At 42.6% G+C, this 12352-nt stretch overlaps 1 protein-coding gene across 1 annotated transcript in view; it reads left to right on the top strand.

The window, feature by feature from the left end:
• Positions 1-10492: 10492 nt before the first annotated feature.
• The window catches only part of ADGRB3 (adhesion G protein-coupled receptor B3), a 454386-nt gene continuing 452526 nt past the window's right edge, over positions 10493-12352 (top strand). Inside the window, exon 1 of the mRNA XM_026095915.2 lies at positions 10493-11138. The gene's annotated coding sequence lies outside the window, so the exon portion shown is untranslated. The remainder of the gene's footprint in view (positions 11139-12352) is intronic.

Raw genomic sequence — 12352 nt, forward strand, 5'->3', positions numbered from 1 at the left:
GAAATAATAGATTCAAGCGTACAAACCTCCAAGAAAGAAAAAGAAAAGAAAGATTTCAGATGGCCTGAAGATACAGCCAATTGCAACCAGACATTACAATCAGGAGCATTGCCAGAATTTAAGAAAGAAAAAAAAACTTATAGCTCTTAGCAGTAGATACAATACATTTAGTGTAGATGAGATATATTTTGTTGTAGTTTAATTACCTTTTTTATTGTCCATGCCTGGTCAAGCAGTAGATAGTTATATGAACTCATGCCTCTCTGTCATTTCAATCCTCTCACCCATCCAAACATATCTTTTTTGAGCTTTTCTTTTTTCAACTGTTAAAATTCTTTTCTTGTTCCTGATAATCTGGGAATTCTCTTTCTTGCACTTTGTCATATTTTGGATAGTGGAGTCAGAATATGTCTCTCAGAATGATGACAGCACCCTCATCCCTTTACAGTAATACACTACCTTTTCACCAGGCATTCTACCATTCAGTAATATAAGCGTGTTCCTTTCCTCTCACTGTGCAGCTTGAGCACACAGTACATATCAAGAGCATGACTGTATCCTCACATAGGTTTTACACTGGCATAAGGCCTTTGATCTGAGCTGAATTACTGCCAAGGTATACCTCTCTGACTCAGGCTTTACATTTCTGGAGAATATTAAGTAAATTCTGCTATTTCACAAAAATTGCTTGCCAAGAGTATTTCAGAAGCCTAATACAATGGCCACCTGTAACATAAATGCCAACACATTTCAAAAAGCCATATTTCTTAATAACCATCACACTCAGATGTTCATTCTGAAAGCCTGCAAATTAAACTTTGAATGATACATTCATATCTGCTCCCACCAATTACTTGAACTTCAGAGCACCAGCTTGTACAACTGTGTACTGTGAGCTATTTGCTCATGGTCATCTGAGAAGTCCTATTCATTTCCGTTAGCAGCATTCCACATTCATGCCCACAGCTATGAGTGGGTGATGTTTTCTCTTTTTCAGATATGTTTATAATTGTCACAGATGTCAAAAGTGTATATAAAGTACACATTAGTGTACAAAGAAATCATTGCAATGAAACAGCTTACTCTGGCTTTCCACCACTGCCACCAAGAAAGGGATTTGGTCAAAACAGTTTGCCTTAAAAATATTGTATTTTTGCCATATACAAAAATATCTTATTCCAAAGTCATAAGGTATGACATTCTTATCTATATGCATTTATTCTCAACTATAAAACATTCCTTTACCTGAAGATGACTTTTGCCATGTTCAACTAAATTTCAGATAATAGGCAGTTATAGCAAAGGACACAGCTCCTTCCTTTTCTAAGACACTAGGAGAAATGCAGCAATGCTAAATATATGTTGTGTTTACACTTCATTTTCACATGTACAAAACCAACAAAATATTCATATTGAGTAAAGACTTTGAGAATTGCCTTCTTGGTATCACTTTGATCTGAATCTTGATTAAATCCTTAAATTTTGAAATATATCCACTCACTTTCAGCAATTACAGGCATTCAGCCAGTGTTTTCAAACTGAAATACTGATGGACTGACATTCTGAAGTCCCAACTGCTCCAGTTTACAGCTGATTCCAAGATCTTTGGGTATGTCTAAAAATCTGCCTCTCGATTTTTCAGTATTAAAACATACAAAGAGAGTGAAGATGAAAAACAGCTTTTCTAGATCAAATGAAAGGTTTATCTAGCCCTGGCTTCTGTCTTGGTGAGGACTCTAGGTAACTGCCAAAGGAGGAATAAGAACAGGGCAAGGTTCTCTCCTAACACTCTCCCAATCACTAGTTATTTTCAGCTCAAGGAAATGCCTGAATGGGATTTATTTATTTATTTTATGCATTTACTGACACATCCAGTAGATTTCTCTTTCATGTGCTGGCCCAGTCTCCTCTTGAGTCCATGATAATTTTTAATTATCTGCAACATCCTTTGGCAATGAGTTTCAAAAGCCTATCACCTGCTGGAAGAATATTCACCTCTTCTGTTTTAAGCCCTTTTAGCTTTATTTGGTGCCCCCTGTTTCTTTTGCCAGAAGGGACAGTAATGACAGTAATGGTGCCACCACATTCTCTGTTTTTCCACTCTCCAGAACCAAAGTGATTAGGGCCCCAGGCAGACACCTTGATTCTGGTCCTAGTTTAGGAATTTTTTTCTGTATATTGTGTTGGATAGCCATTGGGAATTGAGTCATTCAGAAATAGGCCTCAGATGAATAACCAAAATCTAGGATACCCCTGTTAGCCCTAACCAAAAGCTACTACCCTTTTGATGGCTTAAAAATTATGAGAAGTAAAAAAAATGTGTATTTCTAACTCCCAGAGAAGGAATTTGATCCCAAGTCTCCCACTTAAGCTCTTACCTAAGAGTTCTTAAGCTCTCACTTAATCACTTCAGCTATTACTTAAACAACATTCTGTCCTAGTACCTTGGCCAACATCTTAAAACAAAGAGATCACAGGTGTATTTGGTAGGGAATAAACCATGATGCCAATTTAAGATGCAAATTTGCATCTTAACCACCAAGCCATTACTAACAGTAGAAAAATAAGTTCAAGAGAGGACTATCAGTCCTTCATTTTCACTAATGCAAGAAAAAACATAGCACAAGAAACCATCTTTAACACTGATGTTTGTGATTAGTGATCTCAGTGACACACAGAGTACATAAAATCACTCTCCTCCAAACTACATAAATAAAATGAAGGACATTAAAGATGGATTCAGCATTAACATCGAATTTCTTACTTTTTAGTAGAGTGAGCCAAAATAACACAGCCTTTTCATACTTATCACAGTTCCATTTGATTAATAACTAGGCAATATTTTAGAGTAGATTAATAGCATCAGAAATGAAAGGGCATTTTTAAAATATTTGTCCTCCTAGTATAAAGAGGATTTCAATGCATTTAGATAATTAACATGAAAATAGTGGCCTTGCTTTTATTTTGATCTTTGCATAAATATTCTCCAATTAATTTGGTAAAGCTTAGAATATAGTTCATATGTAAGGACTGCAAACAGTTCTTCCTAGCTTTGCAGTTACATGACAGAACAACTAGTTAAAATCTCACTACCAGAGTACATGCAGTCATGAACTAGTGATGTTTATTTTCTAATGACAGCCATTAAAAATGCAAAATATAAAGTGCTGAAAATATAGATTTCATAGATTTAAACACTAGATGGAATTAGTCTGATCATCAAATAAACAGGAGCCAAAGAGCACTAAGCCATCTATCAAGGTTGTTGGTAATGAAAATACTTCTAAGTATCCATGAGAAATACAACTGAAGAAGCACAAACTCAGGAAAGATGCCATATCATGGCATCTGGTCAAAATTAAGAACTGTAGATATTTATATGCAATTACAATTTAAAAACAAAATAAATGAAATAGAACATGTTTTAACAGAAAATGGTTTTATGATACAGTCATAATGGAAATATAGTAACAAAGGAAAATTATTGAATAAATAATTTGATAAATTAACAGATAAAAGGGCAGTTGCTTACTGTAAGCTATTCCAGAAGGGCAGATTATACCAGTCCTGTGGGGAATTTTGCTTTGTATGTAAAAAGTTTGATAAATTCCAGTAGGAAAAAACCCTAAGTGAAGAGGACCATACATCACAGTCATTATGATACAGGATTCCCAAGCCATAAGAATACATGTGCTAAAGAATGCAGGCCAGGACTGCGATCTTAACCATGCAGTGTTGAAAAGAAAAGAAAAAAAAAAAAAGAAAATATGACAAAATAGGATAATCATAGACCTTATATAATCCAAGCAACAACAAATCAAAATTGCAAAGGGTAAGACTTAAAGAAGTCATTTCTCAGAACAATCTGTAGTTTCTTCTTGAAGCAGCACAAGCTTGAGAACAGACTCTTTTGAGAAATTACTGCTTCCTTAGAAGACATAAGATAACCTCAAATCAGCTTTCCCATCTTGATAAGCTGTAGACCCATATGCAAGCATAGTTTACATATGGCTCTAGACTTCAAACACAATAGGCAGAAAGAATTCAAGGATTAGCAATATCTGAGCTGATATGTAAAGTAATCATAATATAATGAGGTTAAATTATCTAGCAACAGATAAGATACTAATAGTAATGCAATGGCACTGAACTTTGGACAGAGGTATTTCAATAAAATGATGTTAGTCAAAAAATCACTAGTACCAAAATCAAAGGCCATGGGGTCCTTAGATGTGGCTTTCATGTTGCTTCCAAAACCAAGAATACTTCCATTGATAAATATACCGGGGAGTCAGGGGGTGAAAAATACAAAGGCGGCAAGCTGCAGACCAGCAGAGTGAAATGAAAAGCTTTGAGCCACTAGTTGAGCTAAGCAGGGAACTGTCAATAAAGGCAGCTTTCACGAAACAAAGAAAATCACCATAGGCTATAACAGTCAACACATAAGAAGGAAAGCTGGATAGCAAAGGCAACTGCTGAAAATCAAACAGTTAAAACTATAAAAACAAATGAAAAGAAACCTTTTAAATATGTCAAAAGCAAGAAGCTTCTAAGAGTCACTGGGTCTGCTGGGAAGACCAGAAAATAAAGACTGCAGTTAAGGAAGAGAAGGACATTGCTAGGAAGACAAATGATTTATTTGCATCAGTCTTCACAGTAGAGAATGTTAGGGAGATATCTACTCTTGAGTAATAAAAATGAGGTACTATCAGATGAAGAGGTGCTGGAACAAATCAATCATTTAAAAAGCAGGAAGCCACCAGCACCAAGAATTCTGAACAAGAAGTAGTTGAGCTATGCAATCTCTAATTAAAAAACAGCTCCTATCCTGGAAGGTTAGAGAGTAGCAAATGTTTCACATATATTATAAAAAGGCTTTAGGGTGATTCAGGGAATTAAAGATTCATAAATCTTACATCTGTACCTGGCAAATTAAAAATAAGAAAATAAAACACTCAGGAGATCATGAGACGATAGGTCTCTGCAAAGGCAGATGATGCCTCATTAATCTATTAGAATATTTTCAACACATCAATAAAGTTCTGTAGTGGTCAAAGGAGAACCAACTGACATCATTTATTTAAACTTTCTAAAGGCCTTAATAAAGTTTCTCACAAAAGACTGATAAGAAGAAGAGACAAAGACAGCAAACTGAAGACCTCTGTTCAGTATATAGCAGCTATCAGAAGAAGGAAACAAGATATTAAAACACATCAAGAACAGGACTGAGCATGATAAAGAAAAACAGTGTTGTATAAATCAGTGCCACAGCTTCATCTGAGCTACTGTGCGCAGTACTCGTTTCTACATCTCAAAAAGACATCAGAAAACTAGAGGGAGTTGAGAAAAGTGACGAGTGGTAGAAGTCCTTAAAAAAGCTCAGTTTTGTGGAGATAGATTGGGATAACTGTAATTATTTTAAAGAGGAAATTAAAAAGAAGTGTGATAAAAATGCATAAAATAAGTACCAGAAGTAAGCCAGAATCTCATTTCTCCCTGCCTTAGTACAAGAACATGGTGACAGTCAATTAAATTGAAAGGCAGCAAATGTAACAGAAGTGATATGTATCTTTTTTTTTCACATAGCATATATTTATGCCCTGGGATTCATTGTTACTCTGTATCATTGAGCTAGAAAAATGCAAGACTGAGAAGAACTAGATGTTAACGTGGATAACAAGAATACATATAATTATACCCATTAAAAGAGTATTGCAGGGCACTAAAACCTATTTGGAGACTTAAACAGATCTCTACAGGAGACTAGGATGAGAGTTTGTGAAGCCAGATTGCCAAAAGCCTTCCTATTTTGGGTTTTCTGTACCTTCCTCAGGAGCCTCCAAGGGCTACAGTGTGAGGCAGGATGCTGGACAGGCCTCAGATGTGCTTCATGTGGCTTTTGTCCATGTTCCTAGTATCACCTACTGCATGAGTTATGCTGCTTCTGGCCCAATAATTGTGACAGAATGATAGTATCAAAATATTCAAACTAGAGGTGTAGCAGAATTAAAAAATCCTTGCAAAGATCTTCTCTGAGGAAGTCGTACAAAGAATTCAACGAACAGCAAGAAAAGAGGTGGCCAGAAAACAGCTTTTTCTGCTGAGAAGTTTGATGAAAACAAACAAACAAGCAAACAAATCATTGATATTTTCAACTGAAAATTGTCAACCAAAAAAAGGTTTGTTTCAAGTTTGGAAGGAGACGTCATTTTCCAATGAAAAATCAACTTTTCAAAGGAAAACCAATACTTTCCCTGAATATTTTTAATTTTTAAATAGAAACTTTTAAACCACCCCTCCCAGGACCTATGCTGTATATTCTTCAGCACCATCTACTGGTGCTGTATTATTAATTAACTATTTATGCAAATACAAATTGATTCTGTAATAGATTCCAAATATAATCATAAATCTTGCTCTTTCAAAAGATATTTAAAATTGAGATGGCAGCATATAACCTATTATTTATTAAATTCATATTTCCTCTTGATGACAGAGAGAAAGTTAACCCTGGTGAAATTTGCTTAGAATCTGGACTCAGTAGGGAAATGCAATATTTTTTAATAGTTTGTAACACACTGGACCAGAAAAGATGCAATTCTATGGAATGATTTCCAATTTACATTTGCTCTCAACCTCTTTGAACACCAAAGGCAGTTTTAAAAAAAATATTTACACATTTATTTAATTTTATGATAGCCATAATATGGCCAGCACCTTCTATTTTATTTCTTTGGTTCAGACTAATTTAAATAACATTTCTCTTCAGGCAGTCCAGCTTTGGCTTTAAAATTTTCCCTGGCTTACAGCGAGGAAATGCTGCCCTTATGGAAAAGTGGCATTATTCAGCAGAATTTGTGATGCGGAGAGGACAATCTACACTTGACAAAGGGGATTTTGAAGGTCCTTGCAGGTCTGAGAAAAATAGTATGGGGGGACGACAGAGCAGCACCACTTCTGTGTAGGCTAAGTGGCTCAGTAAAAATAGCACTTGTCTCTTACCTGTAAGTTGGCTCTGTAATCATGCTTGTTTTCATTATTGCACATAATGAGGTGACATATCTGAGTGTCTGTAAATCTGCAGTAAGTTAAACATAATAATGCTGGTAATAATACAGAATTAAACTACAACATTATGGAAGCATAAAGAAAGTCCTCATTGAAAAAAAATACATTTTTTTTTAAATGTGTGCCTTCAGTGCTGGAGTTAGATAATCACAAAGACACTCTTTTATTTGCCCAAAGGAGAGCCGTTGCAGGCTGGGGCAGCAACCTTGACTTGAAAATGCCCCCCCTAAGGGTGACAGGTTGATTGACTGAGAGAACAGCCCAGTCTCTAAAGCTGCTTGCTTTAAGCTTTGGCCTCCCTTTAATAATTTGCATCCAAACCATCAATGAATATCAATTATAATTGTGCTGAATTTTGTGCCATGTTCACTAAACACTGGATTGAAATCACCTGGCTACCATAACAAAGATATCAAAGATCTTAAAGTGCTACTACAAATTGGAAAGGGGGTGGGGGGGAACAAACCAAAACCAAACAGCAACTAAAAAAACCCTCTTATTTATTCTGTCTAACATATTCATTTTGGTAGGTGCAATTTTTCTCACCACTACAGGAATTATTCAAGAATATTACTCTCCTCCCTCTTCTCTAGTTTCTACCAAGACCATCTCTGCTGAAACAACCCCATCCGGTCTCCAAAGCAGCATCGTACATCGAGTGTTTGCTCTGCCGTGCCCAGCCGCAGGGCCCTGCGGCTGAGGCACGTAGCACTTCTCCAAGGCCTTGGTGCAGTCTCTGTAGGACAGACGGCACCGCAAGTGCCACGCGGCTCTGATGGCACTCCTGTGAAACACTACAGCATTGCATTAGTAACCTGCTCCTAGGTTTTAATGGAGGTACTCAAACAAGTTGGATCTGCTCGGTCCTTCTGGCTGATGGGTATGGGTGCATATTACACCTGCCCTTCAGACTGCAGTGTATCACTAACTCTGCCCAGGAAATAACACCGTTCCTGACACAGATGATCTGTGTGCCTAGTTTAAACAAATACATTTTTACATTTATATTTTGCAGTATTGAATACACCCTAACTGTCACTTCTAGTCTATCAAAAATTGAGGCTTTTGTTAGCTCAGATGCAGCTGCACGGCACCTGGCAAACAAACTCTTTCTGAGGAGGCAGACATGTGCAAGTGGATCATGGATACCTGTGCACCTACAAAAGGGTGTAGCGTTTTAGAGTTAGTGCTAGTAATTAAAAAGCAGACTGTCCAAGCCTGACTGCAATGGATCTTGTGAAGAAGCCTACAGAGTGTTGTGTGCTGCCATCCCGTCCCACTGCTGCCCAGCACTGCTAGTTAACATACGTATTATCTGTGCAGCTTCCACCCCTTCCTGCCATTTGCAGACAACAGGCCGAGGAGCTTTCCTGCCCAGGTTCCTCTCCAGCGCTGCCACCTCTTCACAAAATGGAGAAGTGGAAGTTAATTGCAGGGCTGGGATACCTCCGAGGCCGCCAAACACAACGGTTTGTCCTACACTGCATATTTATTGCTTCTCATTTCCACTCCCAATTAAAAAAGCAACAATTTGTCAAGGCCATGGGAAACAGGTGGAGGAGTGCATTGAGGGAAGCTTTCCTCTATGACTCCTGTTCTTCCTTAATACAAATGGGGTGAAAAAAGGTATTTGAATGCTGCATTGTGTGTACCCCTTTGATTTGCTCTGCCCATGTCAGCCTGTTAATGAACCAAGCTACCTTGAAGTATTTGAAGCAACATGGTGGTCATCATCCACAGATAATACAGAGTGTCACTACGTGTGAAAGAATATGGTTATCTCTAAGCCAGTATCAGTTCGGTTTTCGGTGCATTGTATTTGCTAGGCGAAGATCATGCACAGTTTCTTTCGTCTGGGCAGATATTTTTGGTTTTGCTTTGACAAGAGGGGCATAAACTATTTATGTTTGCTAGCATGGACGTGGTTTACAGGTTGTACCTATGGAAAATACAGTAAAAAGATATAACTGTGCTTGCATTTACTTTGGTCAAAAGTGGTTTGTGGCCAGTAATACCTCTGATCAGAATTTGTGCAGCGTGTAATTGTAATCATAAAACCCCCGTATTACTGGAATTCAAGCCTTTCAGGGGCTAGGGCGGGAGCGGAGGGGAGAAAACTGTTTGCTTTATGGAATGATTGCTTTGGTCCTTGTCCAGAGCTTTCAATTTTCGTTTCACCGGGGCCCCAGCGCAGCATGGTGAAAGCCTCGGAGCTGTGTTTCGGAGGAGCTCCGAGAGCGCAGGGCCGCAGGCGGCAGCAGGCCCCACGGCCTGCGAGGGGCTTTGCCCTCCAGCCTCGGCAGGAGCACCCCGGCAGCAGAACCGCCGAGCTAAGAGCCGGCGACTGACACTAGCATTTATTAAAATGTCATCCTCTAATTCTCGCGTCAGATGTTTGCTGTTGGACATGCTGCCCCCGACCTCCCACGCCCGCGGTGAGGGCCAGGGAGCCCTGCTCGCCCCGGGGGGGCCGGAGGGGGGGCGAGAAAATGCACACTGGGCTCTGCCAGCGCTCCCGAAATAAAACGGGGTCTTCCTTGCTTGCGGCTGGGCTCGAAGCCCCCCGGGCCCACCCCGCCGGCAGCCGCGCTACCTCGGCCGCTGCTCGCCGCGCAAACTGCGCCGGGAGCCCGCGGGGGCGGCACGGGGATGAGCACGGGCACGAGCACGGGCACGAGCACGAGCCCCCGCGCCGGGGCTCCGCGGGCGCGGGCGGGCGCGGGCGGCGTTGGGGCGCAGCGCGCTGCGCGGCCGCGGGCGGCTCCGGTGTTAATCGCAGCCTCGCGGAGAAAATCGCTATTGTTGCCGGCAGGGGCGGGCGGCAGGCGGGCACCGCGGACGGGGTTTGTCCTCGGCGCGCTGCGTCGCTCCGTCTGCACCGCGGTGCCGACTGGCAGCTCGTGGGGCTGCGACCGGGGCTTGTGCTTTAACAGAGAGAACAGGAGGAAGGAGACCGAGTGCCGCCTCCCCCGCCCAGCTCGCCTCTCCCCGCCCGTGCGTTTCTCTCGCGCTCTGCTCGGTCGCCGCCAGCCCCAGCGGTGGGAACCGCGGCTAGAAAACCTCCCAGGCGCAGAAAACAGCGTTTCTGGGACGCGCGCCGTGTTGAGCAGCCGTGACGCGCGAAACGCTCCGCGGGCCCGGCCGCCGGCAGCGCTGCGCGCACACGCGCGCACACACACACACACACGCGCGCGCACACACACACACACGCGCGCGCACACACACGCACACACGCGCGCGCACACACACACACACGCGCGCGCACACACGCACACACACACACACGAAGGCCGCGCAGGGCGGCGCGCAGGGGGCGCCAACAGCGGCCCCCACCGGCGCCCGCTGTCTCGCGCGCACACGCACACGCGCACGCGCGCGCGCCCCGGCAGAGACAGAGGCAGAGCCGCGCTGGCGCCCCTCCGCGCTCCCTGCGCTCGGCATCCACCGCGCTCGCCGGCACCGGCAGCCAAGGACCCCCCGGCTGCCGTCCGGCCATTAGCGCCTGGCGGGGAGGAGGAGGAGGAGGAGGAGGAGAAGGAGGAGGAGGGAGACAAGAGGAATAAGTCTATTAGTAACAACAACAACAACAAAACCCACCAACAAATCTGCACTAGCGCCTTAGTCCGCCTCCCAGACCGTCGCTTGCCTGGCATCTCTGCTCATCGGGCTGGTGGGCTTAGACTTTGTTTCAAGTAAAAAAAAAAAAAAAAAAAAAAAAAAAAACCTTCGCTTGTTCAGCCACTTCCATTTTTTCCCCCTGCAGTCTCGCTGATTTGAGGTTTTTTTGTTTTTTTGGTTTTTTTCCTTTCCCCTCATGTGGTTGGATTTGGTGGATCCGGAGCCGAAGCTGCTTTTTTCCTCGGTGGGGGGGGTGCGTGTGGCGTGCGGGGGTTTTCTCTCTGCGTTTTTCATCTTCTGCTGCTTTTTTTAATCTTGGTTTTGAACCTGAGCCGGGGAAAATGGGAAACGGTGCTTCCGACAGAAGGGGAATCTCTCCATCACTGCTGTCGGGACGTGTGCCTGTCGTGCTAGTGTTGTAGAGACAGAGCTGCCAGCTTTCGGAGAGGAAGGTAAGGGCGCCCGGGGCATCGGCCGTCTCCGTGCCCAGGGATTAGGACCGCGGAGCTTCCAGCTCGGGATTCCGGGGAGGAGGCGGGGAGGGGGGGGAACAGGCTGTTGCTGAAGGATAGGGAGAGACAGCACAGACAAGATGATCTCTGCATCTACTTCTACCCTGCAGTTTAAAAGTTAGGGAAGTCCGTGTTGCGACAGGTCTGCTTCACTGAGAGTAATTTCCAGCGAGACCAAGAAAACCTGAGGTTTGTGCATGATTGGGGTAATTTTTTTTTTGGGGGGGGGGAGGATGTTAGGTTAATAGGAAGTTAAAATAAGAGAAGTCAGTGGGTCTTCTGTTGGGGAAAAAATAGGTGGAGTGATGGCGCCGTCTATGTTCGGCTAAACTACAGTGTCACCTAGAAAATCAGTTTGGGGAATATCCAAACTAAACGCCCGTTTGGTTTTCAGCAGAAGAGGGTTCCCCCCTTCCCCAAATGGGCAACCTTGAGCCGCTGTGGCCGCTCTTTCGCTTCCTCGTCCATCGAAGACAGAGATCTTTTTAATCGGAATTTCTAATCCTTGCAAGGAGCAGCTTCGCTCTTGTGTTTAGGAATATTGCAAACTAAATGAAATGCTGCCGGCTCACTCGATGCGTATGTGTGTGTGTGTGTGTGTGTGTGTGTGTGTGTGCAACAGAGGGAGAGAGAGAGATTAAGACAGCATTGTGTTTCAGTAGCCTTGCATGAACAAGTGCACAACTAAAATGAGGGCTATTTGATTACGTTTCTTCACAGAAAACAGCCTAGCACTGCAGACGTCTTTATTTTTCCAGTGCAAATGTTATTTAGATGGAAAAAGTCAGGGGCTTTTTCTTTTCAAATAAATAAGCGAATAAGCCCCTTCCTTGCTTTCCAGATTATAAAATTAATCGTTTTTCATGGGTGGAATTCCTAATTTAGACACTTATTGTCACATTGGCTTTCAACGCCTACACCATCCTGAATAACACTGCGCAGAACTGCATTGCCTGCTAAGTGCTTCAGCAAAGGGAAATTGTTTCTAGAATTCCCTACAAGTTTCAATTTTTTTAAGCCTGAAATGCTGCACCGACCCTATCTGGAAAAGGAAGACTGTGTTATTCATTGAGATGGATGCTCCAAAAGGAGAAAATCCGACTGTTTGCATAGCCCCAGCAGCAGCTCTGGGTTTTTTTGAAAAACCGCAGCTA

Source organism: Dromaius novaehollandiae, chromosome 3 (genome assembly GCF_036370855.1).
Source record: "Dromaius novaehollandiae isolate bDroNov1 chromosome 3, bDroNov1.hap1, whole genome shotgun sequence".
Taxonomy (NCBI): domain Eukaryota; kingdom Metazoa; phylum Chordata; class Aves; order Casuariiformes; family Dromaiidae; genus Dromaius; species Dromaius novaehollandiae.